The sequence below is a fragment of the Chiloscyllium punctatum genome, chromosome 49 (genome assembly GCF_047496795.1).
Source record: "Chiloscyllium punctatum isolate Juve2018m chromosome 49, sChiPun1.3, whole genome shotgun sequence".
In the NCBI taxonomy this organism is placed as follows: Eukaryota; Metazoa; Chordata; class Chondrichthyes; order Orectolobiformes; family Hemiscylliidae; genus Chiloscyllium; species Chiloscyllium punctatum.
In genome coordinates, this window is record NC_092787.1 from 14,524,114 (window position 1) to 14,551,178 (window position 27,065).

General features: G+C 38.8%; 1 protein-coding gene across 8 annotated transcripts in view; it reads right to left on the reverse strand.

Moving 5' to 3' along the window:
* The window catches only part of LOC140469406 (disabled homolog 2-interacting protein-like), a 705,419-nt gene that overhangs the window by 151,310 nt on the left and 527,044 nt on the right, over positions 1-27,065 (reverse strand). The window contains exon 1 of one of the 8 annotated variants that reach the window (XM_072565897.1): positions 5,243-5,262. The exons of the other annotated variants lie outside the window; for them this stretch is intronic. The gene's annotated coding sequence lies outside the window, so the exon portion shown is untranslated. Of the gene's footprint in view, positions 1-5,242; positions 5,263-27,065 lie in introns of those variants that run through there. 8 annotated transcript variants of the gene reach the window in all.

Here is a 27,065-nt window from a genome sequence, read left to right on the forward strand (position 1 = left end):
ACAAGGACTATGGGACAGAGATTTAAGATAAGCAATAAAAGGCTCGAATGTAAGGAAGTGAGAATAACCAGGAATCTGCCGTCCACAAAGGTGATGAAAGTGGAGACAATCATGATTGCAAATGGAAATCGGGTAGGCAATTAAAGAAAATAAAACTGGAGGGTTAGAGTGGGAGATAGCTCCAGAGAGCTGGCATGGATTCATGGAGCTGACTGCTCTCCTTTTGTGCAGTTATGACCCTGTGATTCTGTGTGATTTCTCAAAAATTGGATATTGCCATGAATATATAAATAACTTTATTTCTGGCATGTGCATTATGAGGTAGTGATCTTTTATGGACAGTATTATTCTCATCCATCTGCTCCAGGATGTTATATTCAATAAGAGTCCTCATAACTTTACCCACAATTAAGTAATCCCACTATCTGGAATTTTCTGGGTCACATTTGCTACCTTTTTTAAAAATAGGTGCAACATCTGCCTTTCATCAGTCCCCAGGCACCTCTTCAGTATTCAGTGATTTTGGGAAGATTTGTATCAGAATTCCTACAATGTCCTCAAGGGTACATGAATGCATCTCCTTGGCCTCTGAGATTTAATTACATTAAGATACACAGCTGTTTATTCAGCAACCAGGTTGATTAGTAATGTGAATAATGTCACATTTTTCCCTTGCATTTCCTTTCCAGATCAAATGAGTTTAACGTCTTCTTTGTAAGGCAAAAAAACTTTTGCGGCCTACAACAGTTTATTGGCTAACCTTCAGACAATCACACCTGTCTGCTTGCACCGTTTTCATTTTACTACCATATATTTTTAAAAAATTATTCCTGTATTTGCCAAATACAATTCAAAACCTTCGCCCCTCTTCGAACTCTATACTTACACACCAGGCATGGATTGGCTTGGCCGCATTCATTAGCTGGAAATGGCTGTGTACACAAGGCTGCCATAAGATGAATTGGCTACTGGATCACAACTGCCTGAACATATATTCCACTACTATAAGGGCATCGCATGTTAGCAAAATGTGATGATGGCAAATACTCAGACTGATAATTAAGCGATAATTACTAATGGCGAAGACCAACAACGGCTGACTATTTCAGAGGGCATTTAAAGAGGTATGCATAAACAAAAAGCTCAGTAAGCTTAGAAAAGGGATCAGAAAAAACAGAGCACAGTCTTCCACTACAGTGAATACGGCAGGGACTGACATGCCAGAATGAGGCTCTTGAATTAAACCAGCCAATGTCTAACAGAGACTTATCCACTAAGGCTCAAACTATTGTCTTATGACAGAAAGTCCATCACCAAAGATAGTTTTTGGTTGAAGGTGGCATTCTTTTTCTTCATGGCCAACAATGCTCTTTTTGCCAAGAGTTGCTTGGTGGTCCTGTCCAACCAGCAGGAGAGCCTTTAAGTTTGGTGCCTTTACTTTGGTAAGGTTGCACTGGTCTATAACAGAGAAGACTGCCATGATAAGGGATGGTTCCAGGTACTTGGAATGGAAATTGGAAAGGGAGGGCTTTAATTCTAACAAACAACACAGATAAGCAGAGGGCTGGGGTCCTTCTTATCAACAACAAGTTAGGAAATAAACAATGAAGCAAGTCTACAAAGATAAAAATCCACTGGAGTCATGTGACAACTGACATAGAGACCGAGATGTCAAGCAAATGAGTAGGGCTGTTGTGGCATACTGGTATCAGTACTGAGAAGGAAGGAGGTACTAAGTGGCAGACTCCAGTTGAAAGAGAGTTGAACCTAATGTAAAGAGTAAATAAGTTTTAAACTAATAAGATGATGGGCAGGAGTCTACAGAAAAATATTCAAACACAAATAGTCTTAAATATCAATAAATTTGGGAAGGAGAGTGTGGGACAAAGATAATTTCTTTTTGATTAAAACATAGTACATTCATTGAAAACATGAAGGAACTAATTGCGAGATTTGGTTGAGAGCGAGCGAGAAGGACCGAACAAAAGAATGAAAGAAAGAAGGAATGAAAAAAAGCATAATATGCCTGAGTTATCATAAGGCTCTTTATATGTTTTTCCCATTTTAACCTCTATATCTTGAGTCATTCACAGAACTTTGTTGTGAATGCATTTCATGTATTCCTCTTGGGAATGTCTAGTCTGTACCCAGTCTATCACCTGCTTGAAGGCCTCCCATTGCTCATTAATAGTTTTAAAATTCAATTATTTTTTCATATTCTAAGGCTAAGAAAAAAAGTAACATTCAATGCAAATTTACATAATAAGTAATAAGTCTGAGTCTACACAGAATTTTAGAATGATTGTGCTAATGGTACATGAAGTGACATAGTTTGTTCTACAGTCTTCTCTTGCAATTTGCTACACAGTAAGTTACCAAGCCTGCTTGAATCATCTGCCATCTGGGTTGGCATTGACTGCGGCTAATAATAATTGAGTAGTAAGGAAGAAGCAATAAAAAAGGTTGAATGCAAAAGGGAGATTTGCATAAAACATAACAACTTTGCCTGGTTCCAAAGTGGACAGGTCTATTTAATAATGCAACTCAGTCAAGCAGAGATTTGCTAAAATGTATGAGAGCTGACAATCAGCTTTGGGTCTGACAGAAAACTAAGCACATTGAGGGCAATGGTCAGAAATAAGACAAGCTTCTGTGCAAACCTGCTTGACCTATGACACTATTATATAAAATGCATTTCAAATTAGAGTACTTAATATTCCATGTAAATATCCCCAGAAATATTTTATCCTCTAAACTGTGTCACTAACACACAATACTGGCTGGTTCTAAAGCACTGTTGGCAGCATGCCTGAGTTTTCATGGATACAGAACATTGCGTAGCAGGGTGGGACAGGAAAAAGGGGAGACAAACACTTTTTTTTTAAAAAAAACAACAAAAACAGGAAGGAACCCTGAAACAAAATAACTTCAACGAGTTCATATGTCCCATCAATTTAATTTGTATAATCTAGAATTGTAAGAATAAAATTTCACAAAAAAGACAAATATTTTAAAAATATATTTTAGTACAGATGGCACAATTTTCGTCTTGCCATGGTTACACATCTAGTACTTTGTTTACCTTTCCTCTTCTCCAAAGTATTTAGTTTTTACTTGTCAATTTTAAGGTCAGTTACCTCAATGTTTATTGATTTTAAAAAACACATTATTCTGAAATACTCTTCTAACTATTATGTGAACTGATGATTATCAAAACACATCTGAACATTTTAAATATATCTGCTGAAACGGAGATACCTTTAGGATTAGGAAGAGTTATTGAACTTGAAATGTTAACTCTGTGTCTCTCCACAGAGGCTGCCTGACTTACTGGATATTTCTAGCATTTTCAAATTTTATTTTAGATGCCTAGAATTTGCAATCTTTTGATTTTGTACTGTTAGGATTAAACTTGTTCCATCTTTAAGCTAATTAAACCTTCTGAAATTTATGAAATTGAGAAGATTAAAATATGAATGATGCCCAAAGCCATCAGTATCTTATCTATTTTCATACTGACAACAAGAATATTGCATTTTCATTTCACTTGTAAGTAATCAACAAACTAGGCTCATTTTTCCATTTCACTGAATACTTGCATTCAGCCATATTATCGTGGGGTGGTGCTTGATTTGCAAAGACATATCTCCATAAAGAGACAGGTTAGTTATGTTTCTGAGGACAACTGGTAACGCATGGGTTGAAAAGCAGGAAGAAAGGAAAATTACTTAAAAACATTAAAGATACTCAAATATAAAAGTATAAATTAACTTTACAAGCATAATTACTCTATATTTCACAACAAAACCATGTATTTTGTTGTATTTGTGTTCACCAAGATAAGGCTAACTCTCAGTGATATGCATCTTCACATCCTGTTTGGTGGCAATCATAAGCACTCCCAGGTCATGTGTACCACAGCTGACAGAAGAGTAAACCTCCCTTCAGTCTGCACGGACATATTTCAACTCAACCCTAAGTACCACTCCATACTAATCCAGCAGACAATTTTTGCATCGTGTGGCCTCTTGAGTGAGATTATGAGCAATTTTGAACTGTATGTCTGTCACTGCTAGAAACTGGACTGAGAATTCTCAAATTAATTTCACACAGAGCCTTACAGCTAGAACATACAGGAATCGTACATCTCATAAGTCTGGAGTGGATTTCCCTGAACTGAAAATGCCTGTGCCCAATACACCATGAGAGAAGAGGAGGAAAATAATTGGTTGATTCAACAAGGAAATGCTTAAAACAGGAATATTGAGTCTGCTGTTCCTTTGCATTATTACCCTCTGGCCCATATGAACATTTAGCTTGCACTTGTTATATTATTTAGCTGTTTTGTTTTGAAACAATTATCTAAATAGAAAAACTATCACCAATGCTATAATAGCAAGTTACTAACAACAGCAACTGGAAGCAAAACAAGACTTTAGCAATTCAAAATGGCATTCCTATTTCATGCACTACATGAGAAAACCTTTTAATATTTTTTAAAAAAAGACAATACCACTGGAGCCAAAGTTATTCGTGGTATAATTCATGTAGTAATGTAGGCTGTGAAAAAAAAGAGGTAATTGATTTAGCTATAGAAGATGATTTTACAATTTAAGGATTTGGCAGCCTACCATTTTCCAAACTAGCACAGACTTTTCCACTATAGTGCAGCTGCAATTTAAAAAAAAATCAGACTCCCACACTGCCAAGTTGAGAAATTATATTCTTCATTCAAAATACAGTCAGTGCAATAAAGGTAGAATCAAGTACGTAGCTTAAAATGAAAAATTCCAACAGGAACAGCAGGCTTCCTGGAGTTTAGGCTCTAAGCTCAACAAAAGGTGTTCACTTGGGGTTACACTTCTCCTGCTCCATAGTTACAAGGTAAAACATTAAATAATTACTCTTTCCTTTGTTGCAAATTGGATTGGTGTCTTTTTTAAAAGAACTCTTTTACTAGAATTATTATACACATATAAAATGAATTCCTCTTCCTGGGCATCAGGCACACATTCATACCTAAAAAGTAAAAATAATTAACTACACATTCAGTAACAACAGGATGTCAAATAGAACTGCGCTCTCAGTTCACAGTCAGTTAGAATTATCTTAGGGCTTTTTTGTTATAATGAGCACATTACAATAAAAATTACATTTTCCTGCCCACAAAACAACACTTCAACTATAATATGAATATAACTGTCATTATCATACCTTTAGATTGGACCAAAAAGAGACTTACCAGTCACATTGCCTGGATTAAATCGCTATTTAGACTTTTCCACAAATCAATGTATTTAAAATGTTTCAGAAAGTTTTCAAATGTGCTTTAGTCTTTCCCACAGAAGTATTCGTTTTTGTGTTAGCAGGAAATGGGAGTCTCCAAGTACCATGAGTCAAAAACAATGATCGCCATATATGGTTAAAGTATTAAAAAAAATCCTGTTGCTGGGAAGCTGCAGTGCAAACGTGCACTATTGTGAACACTTTTCACAAGCAACAACAGTAATAATTATTAATAATTCAGCTAAAATTCTTGTTCATACTCTGGTAGGTTTCTAAGAGATGTTTAACTTCATTGTAGAAGCTAATCCTTCCACAAGCTCATAATTGGCTGTTAATATAGCAAAAATCATCTATATAAAAAAAAGTCCTGAGGGAGAAATTGTTATATCTAGTAATTATGGCAGAATTCATAGTTGCATGATATTTTGGAGCTTGTTGGAAAGCAAACAATAACAAATTGAAATACATTCAGGCTCTTTCTTCATATTCCATATTTGCCAAATACTAAAAGGTTTATTAAAACATTTATTCAACTCACTTTGAAAATTGCTACAGTGCAAAATTTAATTTTCTGAAAACTGTTACTGATTATGAAATACTCAAGTAAATTTCAATAGAGTTGTGCATATGCATTTCATTTTAAAAATTACATAGTATTAAAATTTGGCAGAATGTGCTCTACTTAGGAATTTGACTTTCAAATGAAGCTAATCAATCTCCTCCTCAATGATGCTCAGTTTAAAAAAAATTCCAACTTTACTTAATACTGTTTGCATTTTTTATTTATTCAAACTTAAGATAGACTAAACTGTTATATTACAGTTACTGAATAACAAATTAAAACTGATTAATGAACATTAAACAAATTATACAATGAATCAAGTTTTATAGTACTTATTTGGTTAAGCTTTTTGGAAAAAAAGGCTATAATCTCATATTTGAATACTCATGATAGGAACACTTCCCAGAATAATTTGTAGCAGGCCTCAGAAAAGTTCATGAAGGTCTTGGTCTTCGCATGACCCATTGAGAAGTACAGCCTCTCCATATAATGAAGTGTCTATGTCTCACTGCACAGGTCAAGGTTAATGTAAACGTAGCATCATGGGAGATTGTAAACATAAACTTGTGCATCACTATGCTGTGGTGCAGTTAAATGGCAATTGCTTTCGTAAAACTAAAATTACTGGCAATAATCCTTTAGAATTCAGTTCAGACTCGAAAGATATGAATACAAGAACTTTTATTTAATTTGCATTCAAAATTGATCAATTAAAGCAGTTTTTGTTCACTCCTTTTGCTTTTAGTCACTTGCCAGCTAAGGTGATTACTCTCATTTGTTTTATTGGAAGAGGATGAAGATGAAGATGAAGAGGTGTAAGAATTCAGAGGGAACAAGGTGAGGTAGCTACATCCACCATCATGTCTCTCTTAACTCTATCAGCCCCAAACAAAACTAAACAAAAAATATTTCTACAAGGAGGTCTGTTGCCAAAGTCCAAAAGAACCAGTAGTACTCGAAATGGCAGTCACAATGGCCTCAACTAATATGTTGCCAGTTCATTTCAGTCAAAGTCATGGCACACCTGTGCTAGCAGAGAATTTACAGCCTATGACTTTATCAAACATCAGGGACACATAGTTCATCTCGACCAATGTCTGCATCATCTTTCCAAGGGAACAGCAACAACATAACAGTATCATCAAATGTCACTATATTTCAGTGAAGTAAAGCTTTCATTGATAGAAAATATTTGGCTGTTGAGGATCCCTATTACAGTAGAAGGATCTATATGAAAATGGGTTCCATTCATTAGTGTTATCACTAGATTGGTAATCTGATTTCCAAGCAAGAGTCACTATGACTCTGACATTTACTCCACTGACAGGGGTACAACCGGGGAGTAGATCCACAGTCATGGTTGAGCCCAGAAATTCCTGGAAAGCAGGGGCCCTGCCATGGCAGATGGAATTTAACCCTGAAACGTGAGAGGTGATGCACTTTGGAAGAAATAATAAAACAAGATAATAATCAATAAACAGCAGGACACTAGGTACCTCAGAGGTACAAAGGAAACTTGGGGCACTTGTTAACAGATGCCTGACAGGAGCAGGTCAAGTTAAAAGGATGGTTAAAGCTGCATATAGGATAATTGGCTTTACCAGCTGTGGCACAGATTATAACAGCAGGGACGTTATGTTGGAGCTATACAAAACTTTTTTTTAAAACAGAGCAGAGAAGGCTGAGGTAGGCTAAATTCAGGTGTATAGGATTATGAGGGACATAGAGTGGTGGATAGGAAACAGCTGGTCCCTTTTGTTGAAGGGTCACTAACAGAAAGGGTATAATTTTAAGGTGAAGAGAGAGTTAAGAGAGAATTTGAGGAAAAATATTTTCACCCAGAGGACGGTAGGTATAGTGACTGTAACAAGGTCAGCCAGTACACCTCATAGAAAATGAGTTCCTTGATTGGGGCTGATCATTTTGACCAATAAGGGAGCCCTGGCTGACAGATATAAGCAGGAATGTCAGAGGTTCTGTTCACTCAGAGCTGGCACGGAGGGAGTTGGATCAGTGTCAACACCTCTCCACATGTAAATAAAAGGTGACTTGATGATGGGATACCACCTTCTGTGGTGTTATTTCAGTGGCAATGAGAGAAAAGTACGGTCCTGAAGAAATTCACTTGCAACAGTTGCCATTGAGTTGCAATAAACATTTCTGGCATCATGTCGTTATTTGGGAAGCTTGACCAAAGACAGGGCCCTGTATGTGGAATGAATGCATTATTTTTCAGGGAAAAGGACATTGGAGCAGATGACAAGCAATGAGTAATTCTCTGGACAGCTAGTTGAGCCAAGCTTTTTTGGTTATTAGGACCCTAACATTCCGAGGCACCAAATACTAAAATCTTTCAAGAGTTGACGGACTTAGTTAAGGAATGTTACGACCCCAAGTCTCTTCTAATTCTGAGATGTTATCAGTTTTATTCAGCAATTTGAAAACCAGGGGAATCTGTATCAGGATTTTTGACAAAGATCAGACAACCGGCAGAGGCATGTGACTTATATGACTTTAACCCTTAATGAGATGTTGAGACCCCACTTGATATGTGGGATTAATGATGTAACCATACAAAAACACCTACTAGCTGAAGCCCAAATGGACTTCAAACAGGCACTACAATTTGCTTTATACCATTGGAAGGTGTGGAAAGTGGAGCACGTGCGTTGCAGGGTATTCCAATGGAAGTGGAACATCCTCATCATTCCGACTGAGCTTGGGGAACTTAAGTGAAGGCAATTGCATAGCCACACTCAAGACATATTCTGAACCCTAGATCAGCCCACAGCAAAACCCCAAAACAAAGTTGAGCCTCAGCCGAACAGTTGGAACTTTCTTCAGGATCCGGGTCAGTGAACCATTGAAATTGTTACCAGTATGCAGACTCAAGACAGTAAAAGAGTCCAACTAGATCCAAACTGAGTAAGAGGACTCATACACTGGTATCCAGGAGACTGTACATCCTGATAAATCCACGTATATCTGGTTGAACTGCTCAGCAACATTCAAATCAGAATCAATCACACCTGGTTAAATGGTCACCCAGTTCTAATGGAGCTTGGTACTAGTGTGGCCGTTTTAGTGATCATGGAAACAGTCTTCAACAAAATTCACTCTGGACTCCAATCCTTAAGTTTGCGCAAGACTTCAGCTTGTCTGAGAATAAGGGTACAACTTCAGTTCCAGTCCCTGATGAGAAGCAGCTGGTCTAGTTACCACTGACTGTAGTAAAAGGCTCACCCCCAAACTTGAAGGGGTGGAATTTGTTGAGAAAGATTCACCTAGATTAGCTCAACATTTTTCAATTAGAAAATGGCTGCCTGAGTGAAGTCCTAATTAAAAGCATGGAAGCTTTTTTGTAGGAACGTCTAGGCACTACCAAAGAAGCCAAGTCAACTTTGCATGTTCATCAGGAAGCAATTCTTTGATGCTGCAAGGCCTATCCCTGTACAGCAAAAGAAGAGGCTGAAATCAGGAGGGAGGAAAGCGAAGGAATCATTAAACCAGTCCAGTTTGTGGAATGAGCAACATCAGTCCTACCAATTGTGAAGCCTGATGGGTTGATTCACTTTTGAGGGAATTTTAAATGAATAGTAAACCATGTTTTTCAGCTGGACATATAAATCCTCTATGTGAGTGAGTGAGTATATGTAAAGCTGGCAGAGGGGGCTGTCCTTCATAAAGAGTTACATATACTTGCAATTGTGGTTAGATGAGGATTCCCAGAAGTATGCTACAATTAATACCCATAAGAGTTTGTACCAATGTACGGGACTTCCATTGGGGTATTGTCAGCCAGTACAATTTTTCAGTGTTCAATGGAGAACATTGTACAAGGTGTATCCCAGGTTACCATTTATCTATATGACGTGCTAATAACAGGGAAACCAGTAAGGAGCATTTAGAGAACTTGGACGTAGCCCTTTCTCTTAGGTGGGTGCATGCCTTAGAAGGGAAAAGTGCCCCAAGTGACCTACTTGGGCTACTGAGTCACTAAGTTTGGGTTACACCCATTGGAAAATAAAAGTGAGGGCCATCAATTGTGCCCCGACTCCCATGTCTGTACCAGAGCTTAGGTCTTTCCATGGGCAGGTGAATTGTTATGGAAAGTTCATACATAATCTTGCCTCCATCCTGGTACCTTTGAATCAGCCATGGGAATGGTCACGTGGCCAAGTCACAGCTTTTAGGGAAGGGAAGAAACAGCTATCATTCCTCTAATGTATTGGTACAATATTTTACCAAGTGGGATCCGTTATTGACAGCTATGTCTCCCGTACTGCTTCTGGGTAGTATTAGCTCATTGGTGGCTCAATGGAGAGGAATGCCCAATACCATATGCATCCAGGATTTTGGCTAACGCAGAGTATAAATTTGCCCAGAAGAGAAGGAAAGTTTGATGGTCATCTTTGGAGTCAGAAAGATCCACCAATACCTTTGCAAACGTAAATTTATAATAATAATGGACCACAAACCCCTGCCAGGTCTGCTTAAAGAGGACAATGCAGAGCCACCCACAGCTTCAGGCCAAATTCAGCAGCATGCTCTAATACTTCGTGCATGTAATTACAGTTGGAACACTGTCCAGAAGGTCAAATAGTGAATGTAAATGTATTGAGCCGTCTCCCGCTGGCAGATACACCACGGTGGTACCACCACTGTAACAGTTTTAAATTTTCTAGACACACGGCAAGTTACTGATGACAATATCAGACTTTGGATGCGGAAAGATCTGATCCTGACAAAACTGAAACAGCTGGTGGTGATGGGGAAACCAAAGGCCGAGACAACCCGAACTGAAACCTCTTTGAACCCAGAGAGACTGGATCACAGTACAGGACAGCAGACTATTATGGGAGCAACAGCGATTTCCTGAGCAAAGGTTGCCACCAGATGCTGGCTGACCTCCACCAGGGTCATCCAGGGGGTTCCAAAATGAGAGTGTTGGTGAAATGTTATGCCTGGTGGTCAGGACTGGATGCAGACATAGGTGAGGCAATGCCAACAAGGATAAAAACTGCTGCCAGCAGCTTCCCCACATTCATGAAAATGGCTAGGTAAACCCTGGACTCGGTTACATATCAGTTATGTAGGTCCTTTCATGGGCTCAATGTTCTTAGTCATTGTCGACGCCCACTCAAAGTGGCTGGATGTGCATAGGGTTCATTCAACAAACGCGGGGATAATGATAGAAAAACTGTGTGAATCGTTTGCTATACGCGGACTCCCAGAAGTGTTGGTCACAGAAGGGCCATTGTTTGCCAGCAGGGAATTTGAGCATTTCCTAAAGTTGAATGGTATTACCCTCATGCAATTACAAGGATAGCTCCAGCAAAGTAGCAAATGGGAAGATGATTCGCACTAAGTTAAACCTGATGCTTTCAGACCTGGGGTGGGAGGATGAAACAGCATCAGGAACACCAATGCCAGACACAAGACTCTAAGCAAAAGAAAGATTTTACTTCAGCAATTGAAGTTTGGTGTAGGAACCATGGGAATGGCCCTGCATGGGTAAGAGGCATGGTTGATGCATGGTTAGGGTCCAGTGATGTATAAAGTTCAGGTAGGTGCAACAGTCCTGAACAAGCATGTTGACCACACAAAAGCAAACTCGCAAACACTGCCCGACTCAACAGCTTTTGCAAGTGCTCCAGAACCCATGGGTTCTCCTTCTCCTTCAAGCTTTGAAGTCCCTCAGAATCTGAGATGGACACAGCGGACGTCGTCGCCTCAACGTCTTTGCCACCTGGAGAAGAGAATTAATTTGTTCCAAGGTGCTCAAAGCGAGCTACTGTGCATTACACTCATGTATCAGAGGCAGTGTTGGAAGAAACAAAACAGAACTAGCCTATGTCCTCTGATGCAGAGGAGGAGGGATGTAGTGATTATTAGGAGGCTAGCCAGGTGGACCTGACAGAATATGAGCTCCCTGATTAGACTCTTAATCTGGTCCAATCAGGGAGCCCTGGCATACAGATAAGAATTGGAGTGTCGTTAGGGCCGACTGCCTGCCCCTCTTCCGTGGTTACGTTAGAGCCAGAGTGTCCTTGGAGAAGGAGCACGCGGTGTCCACCAACACCCTAGAGTTGTTCAGGGAGAGGTGGGCGCCGCAGGGAGTGAAGTGCCTTATTTCCCCCTCCAACTCTATTTTGATTTAATCCCTGCCCTCCTCTTCACTGTTCTGATCACACAGCATTGCCCTGTGGTTTGAAGGGTAGTGCTTGTCACTGGCCACTCGGGTGTTTTTCCTATCTTCCTGGTGGTGGAAATTGAATAAAGATTCGTGCACTTTGTGTCTTTTCACTGTGTCTCACACCTACGCACACACACACTATGGGTGCTGGGGAAAAAATAAGCACTACCGCAGTTAGGCGGTAGTGTGGGGGGTTTTAAAAAAATAATGATAAACAGGAAAAAAAGAAAAAAAAAAGAAAAAAAAAGAATCGGAGTGTCGTTAGGGCCGATTGCCTGCCCCTCTTCCGTGGTTACGTTAGAGCCAGAGTGTCCTTGGAGAAGGAGCACGCGGTGTCCACCAACACCCTAGAGTTGTTCAGGGAGAGGTGGGCGCCGCAGGGAGTGAAGTGCCTTATTTCCCCCTCCAACTCTATTTTGATTTAATCCCTGCCCTCCTCTTCACTGTTTGATCACACAGCATTGCCCTTTTGTGAAGGGCACTGCTTGTCACTGGCCAGTCGGGTGTTTTCCTATCTTCCTGGTTGTGGAAATTGAATAAAGATTCATGCACCTTGTGTCTCTCACCGTGTCTCACACCTGCACACACACACCATGGGTGCTGGGGAAAAATAAGCACTACTGCAGTTAGGCGGTCTTGTGGGGGTAAAAAAAAAGGCATGTCAGACATTCTTAAAAAAAAAATTACACAGGAATGTCAGAGGTTCTGTTCACTATAGAAAAAAAAAGAATGTGTGTGTGTCACCGCAGTTATACGGTAGTGTGGGGGAAGAAGGAAAAAAACATAAAAAAAGAACAGGAGCGTCAGACATCCTGAATAAAAAGAAAGGGAGTGTCAGACATCTTGCTCATTCAAAGTTGACTCTGAGGGAGCTGGATCATTCTCCATGTGTAAATAAAAGGTAACTTGTTGATGGGATACCCACTTCGATGGAGTTCTTTCAGTAGAAATCTGGAATGCTCTGCCTGGGAGGGTAGAAGTGAGAAACCTCACAACCTTTAAAAAAGTATGTGGATGAGCACTTAAAAGGCCAAGTGCTGGAAAGTGGGATTAGTGTGGATTGGTCATTGCAGACATTGAAGAGTTAGAGTCCCTTCAGCCCAAAGTTAATGGCAGAGCCTTGTTGTCATTTAATTACTTGCCCAGCAGTCAGACAGACTGACAGGACAAAAAGGTATGAGGGATGGTGCTTGAAACAGCAAGTGGAAGGAGAGATTGTGAAATAAAAGACTTTGCTTTGCAGGTTTGAGGATGGGGGTAGGAGACTGCAGCAAAAATTCTGTCTAAGCAGTTAAGGAAGAGCACAGAGGTTTCTTCTGGCCCAAAAACTGTCAGAATCTAGTGTTATGCCTTGAGAGGAAAACACAGACACATCACTGAGTCTTAAGAAAGGTGGCAGATAGTTGTTTGTGATTGCATTGTGTGTATTTTCTTCCTCCCTCATCCTGTGATGGGTAGGGGGTAGGGAAATGGCTGAAACTCTCCAAATGTTTTCATTTTAACACAAACATATACAGTCCTACGTTGCCCAAAATGAGAGTTAATTAGAAAGGTGGCTTCTTGACCTCTGATACCATTGTGTCAGAATTGAACTGGAGCCAAGCAGACATCAAGATATTTGCAGTTAATGCTATTTGCATCTGCTGCATTGTTTCAGAAATAGTGTAACAGGATACCAATGGTGGGCTCTACAATAATCTATGTATCTATGCAGTGCATCCAGGTCTTTTAAGCATGTGCAGTTCAGTTTCCCTTATGCTGTGGGTGAAAATTCAAGTGCTCAATTGGCTGCCAAGATTAAATTAGTGTCAGCTGTGAATCTTGCAAAACGTATGTGCTTAGGAAATCTGCTGTACCAGCAGGAGATTGCAGTGAACAGGTAACGTATTCTGGAAGCAATTGAGAACTTGGAGTAAAAGGTCTATGTGAGCAAAGTCAGTGGAAACACCTGCATTACACTGTTTATCATTAAAAGGTTCATGATCAAGGATTGTCAAGGTAGTAAATCCTGAATTCTCATAACACACAATTTACTAATTTTCACAGACACAAAAATAGAAATTGCTGGAAAAATTCAGCAGGTCCAGCAGCCTCTGTAGAGAGAGGTCAGAGTTAATGTTTCAGGTCAAGTGACCCTTCCTCAGAACCACTTCTGAGAAAGCGTTACTTGACCTGAAACATTACCTGTGATTTCTCTCCAGAGGCTGCCAGATCTGCTGAGCGTTTCCAGCAATTTCTAATTTTGTCTGATTTATAGCATCCACGTTCCTTTCAGTTTTTAGTAATTTTCGCATACTACACACAGGAAAATCTGCATTATCATCATTTGTGAATACAACTGCAATTTCTACTGCTAAAGATTTCTATTCACTTAATTTGTACATAGCTTCTTAATTTCAATGAAACACACAGGAAAGCACAAAAGTAAAATTTAAATTCTTTAGTGTGCTTTGAGCAAGTTGTTCCATTTATTGATTTGGTACTGCGTTCAATTTAGAGGCAGAATGAAAACCCATGTTTAAGAAACAAAACAGAAATTTCCAGAAAAGTTCAGCAGGTCTCGCAACGTATATGGACAGAAATCAGAATTAACATTTCAGTAACTCTTTCTCAGAACTCATGAACCATGTTTAAGCTGTCATCTGCATTGGTCTCAAAAAATTAAACAATACTTAGATACAAGTAGATTAAGATGTAAACTGAAACTCAGTATTTGCTAATAAATGAGTTTCAAAGAAATCACTAAAAACACTCAACGAAATTAGATTATTTTGTAGTTTTCACCAAACACTATATTATGGCACAAATATTCTTGTCAAGGAGCAGTTTGACCTTGAAGAGCATCACTGCTGAGTTTACTAAGATGAAGGTTCATGATACATTTTTATATGGAAACTTGGGTTCGAAAGTGGACAGAATCACATATAGCTTTAAATTTGATCTGTATTTCTACATTCTTTATTATGCATCTACATGTACTAAGAAGTGGAGACATTAGTTTTAGTTTTACTTCTGAGTTCTGAGCATGGTGAAGGATTATCTGGGAACACGTTTACATAAATTTAAATGGAAGACTTTTAAAGTCTTCAAGTTTAGGAATTCAATGACTTTGAAATTAAAATAACTGCACAGAGACCAGTATCCTGTCATCAAGTCACCTTTTATTTATTTATTTATTTATGCACAAGACACTTGCTGTGGCCATATAGCTCAAAGTTGGTCCCCTGGACTGAGGAGATTCTCAATCCCCTAATTATATTGGTCAGCTACTGCTTTCCTGATTGGTCCTTGTTAACAACTCCAATGAACAATCTTGTAGTCAATGAGATTCCTGATTCCAATTATGACAGAAATAGAGATTAGACAGAAATACAGAAAAGATGAAAAAGATTGGGCTGAGGTATCCTGAGACAATCGAAACTTAGGAATAGGAATAGGCAATCAGCCCATTGAATCTACCCCATCATTCATGGATGATTGAACACTTCAATGCCTTTTACCCGCTCCATCATCAAAACCCTTTACACTACTGGTAATCAGAAATTTATCAATCAATCTCTACCTTAAAGATTCGTAAAGAATGAGCTTCCACATCCCTTAACAGTGGAGTTACACAAACCTTGAGTTAAAAAAAACAAAAACCCCTTAATAAATGTGATTGGATCTTCAACAAATTACAACAAGGTCATCCAACACCATTTTCCATTCTCAAATCCTTGCTGACCTATGCCCAGATTATCAACTGAGTATCTATTTATCCTGTTCTTCATAATAAATGCTAACATTTTTCCTACTACCAATATAAAGCTAACAGGTCAGTGGTTTCCAGTTTGCTTTCTCGCTTCCTGCCTAAACATGAAGGCAAGACATGCTACCTTCCAATCTGCATGAATTATCCTTGAACCTACATAGAATTTTGGAAGATAATCACCAACGCATTGGCAAAGTCTAGTCACCTCCTTCATCAGGTCCTAGGGATTTGTCAACTTTCAGCCTATTAATTTCTCCAATACAACCTTGTTACTGTTGATATTTCCTTCAATGCATCAATCACCCAGCTACTTTAGTTTTGGGAGATTTCTTGCAGCTTCCTCAGTGAAAACAGACTTAACAGTAATCATTTGACTTCTCTACCAAATTTCTGTTCCCTATTAGAAATTCTCCTGATTCTGGCTGCAATGGACCCACATTCATCTTAGTCAAATATTTTCTTTCTAACGTACCTTTAGAAGTTACTAGTCCATTTTTCTATTTTTGCTAGATTGTGCTTGTAATCTATTTTATTTGTCCTGAGCAGTTTCTTGGTTCTCCTTTGCTAAATTATAAAACCCTCCTAAACTTCAGAATTACTGAAATTTCTAGCAACTTCATAGACTTTTTTTGTTTAATCTTATGTAATCTTGAATTTCCCTTGTCAGCTAAGTTTGACTGACTTTTGAGTTTTTGCACCTCGTAGCAATATTTAGTTACTGCAAATCATGGCATAGTCAATGGACTGTCTTTAAGGAATTATGTACCTTTCACTCTATTTTCCCAATCCACCTCAGCCAATTGCCTAGTCTTCCTTATTCCCTTTATTCAAATGTAATATCCTTGCTTCAGAATGAATGCTTTCAGACACAAATGTAGAATTCCACCATACTGTGGCCATTAATTCTTAAAGGTTTTTTCACAACAAGATTATTAGTATGATGTATAAAAAAAAGTAACTAAATCAAAAATAGCATGTCCTCATTGGCTCCTCAGCATGCCGTTTCAGAAAGCCATCCTCAACCCACTCCAGAAACTTATCCTCCATAGCTTCAGTGCTCAATTGGTTTACCCACCTAGTTTACAGACACTTTAAATCAACCAGTTCAGAGATGTAGAGTGGGACTCAAATCCAGTTTAGGTACATCCATGACTTCACACATACTGTAGGATGTACATTCCATTTGACTCTTCTGACCTGCCATCCCATTAACTCTAAAAACTACTTGAGGCAGACAGTCAATGAGAGAGGCAGAAATAAATTCTTTTAGAAAGCAGAACCATCCAGAAAGTTAAAGAGTGTACAGTTTTCTTTCAGAGAGAGCAGGCCATTAAAGGAAAAAAAGTTAGTAGCAGCAGTACAATTTAGCAGTCTCCAGTCATGACACAAGAACAGAAGTTCTGCATGGCTTCACATCAATACAATGCTCTAGAAACAGAAGGCTATGGAAGAGGACATTAAAGAATTCATATTGAGTTGGGTTAACATTTTGTTTAAGGGTCTCATGATGAGCTATTAACTAAAAAACAACACTGAACAAATGTAGAAATTTGCTGACAAGTATTTGATTATAGCTGTGTTAAGCAAACATTACCTGCCATGCAGGTTCACTTCCATTATCCTGACAGTGGTCTACATCCCACCCTGTGCAGAAGTGAACAGTGCACTTAATGAAGTATATAATGCATATAATGCTACAAGGTCTTGAGATTGGTTGAAGTCACTGGCTACAACTAACAAGGTCTCAAAACTGTGCTGAAGATATTAACCTGAATGTTCCCCAACCAGTAACCATGGATGAACCAGGAGATCCACTCTCTACTGAAGTCCAAGTCTGAGGCATACAAGTCAGACAATCCTAACCAATACAAGAAATCCAGGTACGACCTTCATAAGAGATTTGGCTTCAAGATGCAGCCAAATTAAGTTTGAGACCCAGACCAACCACACTGACACCCATTGTTTGTGGCAAGGCTTACACAACAAAATGGGCTACAAAGCAAAGTTGAACAGAATTGTCAGCAACAGTATACCCCTACCTTACAAGCTCATTTTCAAAAGACGATCAGTGAAACTATGTCACCTGTCCCAACAGCCTCAGATGCACCTGTACCCATGATCACTGCTACAGATGTTAGATCAGCATTCTGAGAAAGTGACTGGCCCCCGATGGAGTCCCCGGCTGTGCGCTCAGATCATGTGTGGATCAGATAACGAGAGTATTCGCAGACATCTTTAACCTATCCTTACTACAAGTTGAAGTCCGACTCCTGCTTCAAGAAGACCACCACCATCCCAGTGCCAAAGAAAAATCATGCAGCATGCCTCAGTAACTACTGCCCAGTGGCTCTAACCTTGATAATTATGAAGTGCTTTGAGACATGAGTCATGACTCCCATCAACTCAAGCCTACCAAATTGCCCTGATCCTTTGCAATTCGTCTACCTTCATAACAGATCCACAGCAGACACCACCTCGCTGGCCCTACACTCAAATCTGGAATATCTGGAAAACAAAGATAGATATATCAGGCTCCTATTTATTGACTACAGATCTACCTTCAACACCATAATTCCAAACAAACTTTCCTAAACTCCAAGACCTAGATCTTAGCTCCCATCTATTTAACTGGATCCCCGACTTCCTGACACACAGGCCACAATCAGTAAGAACAGGCAACAACACACCCTCCATGATAATCCTCAACACCGGTGCCCCACAAGGCTGCACACTCAGCCCCCTACTATGCTCCTTATACACTCATGATTGTGTGGCCAATGCCTGCTCCAACTCAATTTATAAGTTTGCTGACGACACCATTGTTATAGGTCAGATCTCAAACAATAACGAGACGGAATACAGGAAGAAGATTGAGTGGTTAGCGGTACGGTGTAAAGACAACAATCACTCCATCAATATCTTCTAAACTCATCACTGGAACTTAACTGACTACTTTCCTAGACATTGTGCAATGCTGTATTTCAGGGGCCTTAGCACAGTAGTAAATTGATGAAGATAACTAGATGTTTGCCTATTGAGTATGGTACAATACTGCAGCAATTATTTCAATGCTTTTCAGCCAAATCACAATTCAAAACAATGTAAAAACAAAAGAATTTGAATCTCCAAAAGTTGCTTCAAGTTACATGTTAAATCCAATGAATTTGGATTTAAATTACCTATAGTCAAAGAAATTGGGCTTGCAGATAATTACAGCTGAAAATGTGTTGCTGGAAAAGCGCAGATCAGGCAGCATCCAAGGAACAGGAGAATTGACTTTCTTATGCCCGAAACGTCGATTCTCCTGTCCCTTGGATGCTGCCTGACCTGCTGCGCTTTTCCAGCAACACATTTTCAGCTCTGATCGCCAGCATCTGCAGTCCTCACTTTCTCCTTGCAGATAATTAGTCATACTAAATTAAACAGCCAGCAGCTATTGACTATAGAGAACAATAGAAATAAAAATCAAAGAGGTCACAAAGGTTCAGAGGAGCCTGTTACAACCAACCTGAGGGTTGTGTATTTGAGGAATATTGATTAGACTTTCTGGCACCTCGACTTCCAGCCAGTACCTGAGGATGTGCACTTTACACTTCTGTGACATAGCAACAGTGAAGGGTGTTGGTGTGATCCCATTGGCTGTTTTGAACCCACTCATGACCCATTGGCGAAAGGTCAAAAAATATTCAGGGAAGTCTGGAGTAAGGGGGCATAAAAAGGACACACCTGGAAGCCATACGCTCAGCAAGGACTCATGGCAGAAGATTGTGGAGGAACCCCAGACCAGGAGAAGATCCACCCTGACCTGTGAGACCCATCTTCATGGAAGGGAGCCAGCCCTATGTTGGAAAGGAAGGAGACTCCAAATGGCCCAACTCAAGCATGTGGATCATTATAGGTAATATCGTTTTTCAGACAGATAAAGCTAGAGAGTAAATATGGTGGGAATTTGGGAACCTCTCACATGGTGGTTTTTAATAAGGAATATTTTATTAATAAAATAGAGTTGAACTGCAAACTGAATTCTGTGTCCCTTTGTTCATCTCACCGACAAGAACACTTGGGTTTTTTTTAATGCATGAACTGGTCCAAGTGTACAAAGAGCAGACAACAAGAAAACATACATTACAATAAAGAATAAGCAGAGAAAGGAATTCAAAATGAACTCTCAAAATGTTAGACCAACTGACTCTGAATGAATCAAGAATCTAGCATTTTTCACAATGTATTCTGCCTACTCAGAGAAATGGCTATAAGCCATAATCTAAATACGCTTCTTTGTAATAGAATGAAAAAAAGCAATGAGTGTTCAGGCTGCATAAATACAATGAAAGAGCATGTCTCAGCACTAGAGATGTTTTCCATTTCCAAAGGAGTTGAGATTTACATGCGAACAACTATGAATTAATGGTAAGACAAAAGCCTCAGCTGTCAAACTTTTAGAATGCTCCTGAATGGCTTCCAGCTCTTGATTAAAATCAGGCTCACTGTAAAGTTTGGCTGTTTCATTAGCCTACCACCATTAACTCAAAGTTAACTGATTCAATAAAATCTACTTCTAATGATTTCTGGGGAATTTAAACTCCAATTTTTCCTTCCTCAAAATAAATATAAATATGTACTTGCCTTTCCAGTGTAATGTATTCCACTCTTAAATTGTTCATCTGGCACATCACAAGGTTTTCAATACATTCCAGGCACCAACTCAGACTATCCTGTTTCCGCTGCAGTTAATAGTTGCTCCACTCTCAAAGCTCAGCTGATGTACAGGCTTTTTTTCTCCCGCAGTGTAATCCAATCCTTCCATATCTCACTAGTATTCAGCATGAGAAGATAAAGAAAATCAGCAACTTTCAGCGGGTCAGAGCTGGTGACTGTGTAGTCTTTGTCCTGCATTTATCAGGTGACTGGCCTTCACAAGGCAGCAACTGAGCCTTTACTGTGACCCGACAAAAACACTGTGAACATGGTATTAGTAACATCTTAACCATGTGGCCGTTCTTTGTTTCAATAATTAACTCTTGATCCTGTTCCACATTTACCTACTAGCATTTTTGATGGTTTCAAAATTCAGTTTGCCATTACAACAGACAGTAAAGGAATCACTCAATTCCAACTGTTTCACAATGGGAGCTAATTTTACACAAAATTCACAGCACACACCCAGATTGACAACCATATAGATTGTACGAAAAACATACCAGAAATAAAATACAGGCTTACATCAGCCAGCAGATTAGCTTGGCATTAATGCTGTAATATTCCACAAGTATCAAAAGATATTTCCTTTTGTCAGTAGGAAGAAAGGAAGCTAACCTGCACATTTTCTTCCTTGTCATTCAGTAGGCATTTAATCAAATGGTCCTTACAGACAATTTCAGGATTAGACGGGTCAGTTATCTACTCTTACAACCAGGATTCCTGTCAACATTCTGAGATATCGAGGGCAGGCTTTAGAAATTCAAGATATATACCTCTAGACCAGGATCTCATATACTGGCTGGGTAAGGGTGAACTCATTTTACAGTTGGAGCCTCAAATACACATTAGGACCCTTACCTTCCATGCACAATAGGCTCAAAGCCAATTTTAAGCTGGGGTACTGCACGCAGCCAAATTTCTAAGCTTGAATCATCAGCCTTATTATTCACACTGCCCTGAATTTAACTTCCGTACAGCAATTTAATTCCTTGTGACAGCGGTAACAAAACAAATTAGGTAGCTATCAGAATAAAATTAACGAAATCTAACCATGCAACTTCTGAAAAAGAATTCTCAGCAATATTTTCTTTCTCTTCAATTTGAGAATGGCCTTAACTGACAAAACTGGAAATAGTCTGTCACACATTTCTACCAAACATTACTCAGCCAGTGTTACTTTATGATAATGCACTAGGAATTGCATGAGAATGACACACCACAACCTGCTTCTGATTCAGTTTTCTTGCTTGAAAAAGATATCTGGCCTCCTTTAGATGCCACCCAGCATTATCAAACCATAAATGTAGACTCCTAATAGATGGCTTTGTACTATTTTCCACACAGACACAAATTTCCTTTGCCATCAGGGTCACCCATCACAGTTTTAAGCAGGAGGGATACTCATGTACACTATCAGATGTACCTGGCTTGTTTTTACATGTTGAACATTGCAACACTGATGACATCATGGTGTTGGCATAACTCAGAACAAACAGATGATAGTACCATAGGCTCTTGTGTTCAGTAAATGTGCTTTTTGATATTTGTTAATGTGCAATTTTCATACAGGAGCTTTTATATACGTCTGCCAACAGCTTTAATTTTAGTCCAAATTAGGCACTGCAGATGTCATGTGGGTTTTGTTTCCATGACAACACAATGATATCTGAACTGGTTATCAAACAGTGCTCTACCTTCCAGCTCCCAACTATTGCCAAGCTCATGGGCTAGTAGTCTGTTTAAAACAAGACCTAAGGGAAATTACTGAATAAATAGATAGGAGTATTAATTTTATATTCGTATGCTTCTAATTCCATAAGGTCTATATATTCTGATGTTTCCAATAATGTTTGAAATAGTAATACAGAACAGGAAAAGGGAAAACATTTTGCAAACAAGGCAGAAATTTTACCCAGTAAAAAATTACCGCTGCAATGGTGAAGAGCCAAGAATAAAGGTTAAAGGATCACACATGTATGTGTGACCCCTTATTCAAGATATGCTGTATGAGAAAGAAACTAGCAGAAGCTGCAGTAAATTCTTGTGAAAAGACCTGGTTATCTCAAGTGTCTCCTAAAATCTGGTTTCTAGAGGACAGTGAGGGAGTCGGTAAATAGACTGAACATCCATTCTCTCAATAAATACAGATATAAAAGTTCAGAGAATCAACATCGATAGTTAAGTAACAGTTATAGCAACAAAGGAATAGGAGTGGATGTCTTAGTTCCTCGAACCACAAATGACATCACCACCTTCTGTCACCTAATTCTCTTTTTTGCTTATCCTTCAATTTTTTTGTCAATAAAAAAATGATAAATCTGAGAATTAAAATTAATCATTAATTTAGCTCCAACTACTGCTTGCAGAAGAAAGTTTGAAATTCCACCACCCTTTGTGTGTAAATATTTTTCTTAATTTCTGGAAGGTGTAGCTTCTCTTTTTAGGTTTTCCTCAGGTCTTAGACTCCCCATCCAGCAAAAATAGTATTCATGTCATGTTGAATCCAAGTAATATTCCCACAGTAATGCTGAAGTCACCACAGTTTGAATGGGGTTTGCCTGTTCTCTCAGGTGGACCATAAAAGTTCGATTACAACAATGATTTGAAGCACAGTGATCTGTGCTAACCTTCAACCACTAGCACTAAAGCAAATGATCTAATCATTGACTAGCTGCTTGAAGGACCATACATGTGCAAACTAGTTGTTGTGTTTTCTACATTGCAGCACTGACTACACTGCAAATGTAACTCGTTGGCTGTAAAACGCTTTGGGGTGTTCCAGAGATCATGAATGGTGATGTATCATTATTATTGAGTGTATCTTCTTTTCAAAAGAAAACAGTAAATTTCTCTCAGTTCAGCTATGTCAATTCAGAAAGTGAAGGGACTTATTCTCCTGTTATAATAGTTACAATAAAATTACTACCTATCTACACCAAATGTAGAAACACTAATCTTCTATTTTACTTATGAAATGAACACTATAATTGATGTTTAGCAAAACAAAATTATGGTAATTCGTGTTATTCTATCCATCCATAATCCTGTACAATTTGGAGTCTTCTGTCTCTGAGCTTAGTGTGCATGCCCATCGGGGAACATGGTATCATTTTCAATCAAATAAAATGCCCTTTTAAATTAAAAAAATTGCCAAATAGCACTTACAGCCCATTTATGCATGATTGTGCTACTCATTAGGATATCAAACTGAAAACAGCTGTCAGATAAAACTGGACTGCAGAGTTGATGCAATGGAAAGATTATCCAGTGTGGTGAGAATGTGGAACTCACTACCAGAACAAGCAATTGAAGCAAACAGTTTTGACAGATTTAAGAGAAAATGAGACAAGCATATGAGAGAGAAAGGAATAGGGTAAGTTGGTGTAATTGGGTGAAGGAGGACAGCTAGGAGATACTTGTGTGTTGTAAACATGGCATGGATCATTTGGGCCAAATCGCTTTCGTACTATAAATATTGCAATTTCGTCCAATGCAAAGTCCAGGGGCATCAATGGGCTGATTTACTAGACAGTTGCCATCAAGGCACATCTTTCTCTCACATGCAACTATCAGGGGAAAGCTATGGCGATCAATTTGCCAGAAATTGTATCCTGTTTTAAAAACAGCAAAAGTTGATATTATGTTTTTAATATGGCTCCCTTCTCACTATTGAGTCTGAAGTGCTCAAAAAGAAAGGCAAAGATGATGATATTAAATAGAAGCAGGAATTGTTTTTAAAATTGCTAAAAAGAGACATGGTTGAAGCTGTTCTTTTTTTAAGCAATTTTTAAAGTTTTGTTCTACCAAGCAATTAATTATTTTTAAATCTCCAGATGATCAGTGCACCACTGTTGATCATTGGCTTCTGCTTTATAGTGAACTACAGTCATTTCCTTTCCCCGTTTACTGTCCTTTCCAGAAGACAGGCTTGTTTCAGGAGTGCCAACCATACTTAGTGAATTTTCACCATCATGCAACTGTCAATATGAAGTCAGTTTTACAGTCTTTGTTTCTGTCTGTTATAGGGAAAATCATCAGTCTAGGAGTCAGAGTCAGGGTTCAATGACAAAGTTTATTGCACAAGGAAAGACCAGAGCTCTGGGGAGAGAAAGATACCAACAGCACAGTGGTCAGCTGCGATTCTTCTCTCAACCCAGAGCACACATCAAGATACTTTTATGCATCTTGTGAGACAATAGGACAGTGATGAGATTATTGTCTTTGTAACATGGTTTGTTTATTGCAAACATTGAAGAATCATTGATAGTTTCGATGCAGTTATTGTCAGTTCCAGCGCAAACATTGTCAGTTTCAATGTCTGCGTGGAAATCCATTGCTGTAGTAATGGGCGCTAACCACTCTTCCTGAGAAGGCGATTACTGCAGCCCTGGCTATTAGCACTTTGTATTGACTCCACATCAAGTTGTTAGCATTTCTATTAAAAGGTGTTGGCTGGACCCAGACACTTCAGTGGGCAGTGTACATTACTCATGTGTATTCTCTTCCCCACCTGCCTTAAACTAATCAACTAGGTTGCGAGTGCATTGTGCTGGCATTCTGACGGCTCCAGGCAGTGTCTGCATTTGCTCTGCTGTCTCTCTCCATATTGTGGTCCGGTGGCCATCTTATGTGTCAAGTGGACAACTGATGGCTCAGCAGCCATCTTGTGTGTCCGTGTGCTTAATGTCACCCTACCCAGTGCCACCTCCCACTTCATGTCCAATGCAGGACTTCAATGAGCCCAATGTGTACTACATTTTGAATGTACCACTACTTTTTTCTTCCTGTACTGATCCCCTTTCTTAACATAATATGAATGGTTTTATCTATGTATAGGAACTCCTACTGATATTTATTTCTGGAATCGTGGCTTCTGGCTGCAAGAGGATACTGATGGAGTTCATCGGCAGGCAATGCATTCTATAAACACCCATGATGGCTTTAATGTTGCCCACCTGATATCAACTAACCTGTTCCAAAGATCAAACAAATCCAGGACCTTCCTGATCTAAATGGCAAAGCTACAGAGCAAATCTCTAAAACCTGAACTGAACAAACTTAGATCAGGGTTGATGTTTAATGGCAGAAAAGGAGATAGTATAATGACCGACCCATTGATACAATGTCTCTGCACATCTCAAATGTTAAAGGCTTGACAGCAACTTACGTGCTTGACATCTCAGCAAAAGGTCACACAGTATAAAGAATTATTAAAAGTTAAGGGTTAGAAAGTAAATACCAACCAATTAAAATCTTACTCACTTTAAGATTACATTGCCCTAAATATTAAAAAAAGATAGCAGGTAATAACACTCTTCATCCAACATCTTTGTCTGCTTCAAAGATTTTCCTTCCCTCAAAGTCAGAGGAGTGGCTGATCACTGGAGATTTCAGCTCCATTTGAATTCATCATATTAATGAATAGTCCATGTGGTTCAAGAGAAAGACATGGATAATAGTCATGCCTAGGCTGATAAATGACTGGTAATCATTATCTTCTTTGTATGCATCATTATTAGCAAGAAATTATATTTGTATAGTGCATTTAACAAAACCACTCAAGGTGCTTAAAACGAGCAATATCAATAAAGTAAGTTTTGTCATATTTTACATCAGGCCATTGGAGAAGAAATCAGGATACTGAACAAAAACCTGATCAAAGAAACACATTTTTTTAAGAGAAGAGATGTGTAGTGAGGCACAGGGGTTTAGGAAGGGAATTCCAAAGCTTGGGGGAAAGAAGGTATGATTGATTATCCTGGAATGATTAAAATTAGAGATGTTTTAGGTTAGAGTTGGAAGAGCCCAAATATTTCATGCCATATTTAAGTGCCAGGAAACAAATCTCAAATAAACCTTCACTGCCTAACTTTCAATACCACCACCAATGCTGTGCCCTATCAATATGTGTATATTTTGAAGTGAAGTTTACCTGAATAAACTAGATTAACATTGTGACTACATTATGCATCAACTAGGTACTCTGCTATAAGCAGCCAAAACCCAATTTACACAGACAATGCAGTCCATAGAGATGCAGAAGTAAGACCCTGAAGAGTTTGGAATTCTGCCCTCTGAAAATCCAAGCCATGATAGAAGTTTGTAGTTGAAAATATTGGCTATACTGATAGAGTGGATCACCTAAAAACTCTCCCAAAAATTGTCTCTGTAATGTATACTTACCAATTTATGTTTAAATTACCTTGATTCTGATTTGAGTTCAAGTAAAGGTTACAAAAGATGAAACCTTACTTGGCAATTTCTTCATTTGAGCATCAGTCAGTCAATTTGATTCTTGTGATCCACAGGGATCATAATGTCTCAATATTCACAGCCAGCAAGGGAAGGTCACTTTAACCTTCTGCAAGTGCCCAATGACTCTGGTTGTGAGTTGCATAATGAATCTACATCTTGTTACATTTTTTAGTTAACTTTTCAGAGCTTCTTATTAAAATATATATTATTTAATGTACATTTCTGAATAATCACTTTCAGTTATGCAGTACAATAAATTAATGTGGGCACATGTTGATTGTAATATATGTAAAAAAAAGTAGTTCTCTTTTCCA